Genomic DNA, 1182 nt, shown 5'->3' on the forward strand with positions numbered 1-1182 from the left:
TGCTGGGTTTGCAGTGGGACTGCGTGGCCTGGGTAGTTGCAGCGCTGCCGCCTGCCCTCCGCCCCCCTGCACTGTGCAGTGAGGGCCCCTCAGCAGGTCAGCTCCATAGGCAGGGCCAGGGCTAGCAGGGAGTTGTGTTCCCAGCCCTTAGCTTGTCTAAGAGCCCGTTTCCRCTAAACTTAAATGCTGGAGCAAAGCAAAATCTATAATGTCCCTTTCAAGCAAATTTATGCATGCACCTCTCCACTTGTGGAATTTCCTGGCTCCCGAGCACTTGGTTTCCAACATGCATTAAGCCAGGAGGTGACACAGAGTATTAATGGTCACTGTGCAGCGAACCCATCGGGGCTCAGCGCCCGGCTGCTSCCCATGCGCAGTGGCCACCAGAGCCTCACACCGAGCACTGCCGTTGGCGCTTTGCTCCGTGGGACCTTCGGAAGCTCTTTCCTCTCTTGAAACATGTCTCCGTCCTCRCTCCAAAGATCAGCCCAGGTGTGCTGGGAGCCGTAGGGACGTGTTGTGTAGGAGGGACATACTCCCTGCAGGTGGCTCAGGCTCGTGCTGGTGAGCGTGCAGTTACATCTCATTTTTTATTAAGCCACCGCTGCAACGACAGCAGAGCTCTGAGCCCCAGTACTTGCCGTGGCAGCAGTGAGGAGATCATTCATTCCATCCRTTCCCCCAGGGATTCCCCATTGCCACGGGAAGCTGGAAAACCGGCCCGCGGGAGGCTTGGAAGCCGCTTCCCACCCARTGCAGAGGGGGACGGGATGAGCTTCCCCATGTGGCTTCCCTGTGGAGCGCGCCCCACACGGCCCCTGCTTGGCACGTGAATGCAGCACTAARTGTGCAGTGTACATGCATGTCAATGTGTATGTGGGAGCTCGTGTCCTGCAGCCCTTCCCCTGGAGAACACACCGAATCCAATTCCATGAGTTCCCCTTGGATTGGGAACCGCTTACTTTGGGTCTGGCTGAAGTTTTGAGTAAATGAGCTGTGAGAGTTAGATCTGAAATCCTAAGTGCATGTTTAGTGTCTGAAAAACGAAACTTTTTGTGTGCAATAAGAACAAACCCCACCATTTCTAGACTGCAGGAAAACAGGTCTCATGGTGGAGCGGTGCTGAGAGGCTGGCGTGCAGGTTAGGGCTGTGCTGCTGAGAGCTGCCGGGCCACAGCACGC

The 1182-nt window shown here is 56.2% G+C and overlaps 1 protein-coding gene across 1 annotated transcript in view; it reads left to right on the forward strand.

Moving 5' to 3' along the window:
• NEGR1 (neuronal growth regulator 1) overlaps positions 1-1182 on the forward strand; it is a 117492-nt gene that overhangs the window by 92072 nt on the left and 24238 nt on the right. The window lies entirely within an intron of this gene.

This window comes from Nothoprocta perdicaria, unplaced genomic scaffold, assembly GCF_003342845.1.
Source record: "Nothoprocta perdicaria isolate Ctin4 unplaced genomic scaffold, notPer1 scaffold_304, whole genome shotgun sequence".
Classification (NCBI taxonomy): domain Eukaryota; kingdom Metazoa; phylum Chordata; class Aves; order Tinamiformes; family Tinamidae; genus Nothoprocta; species Nothoprocta perdicaria.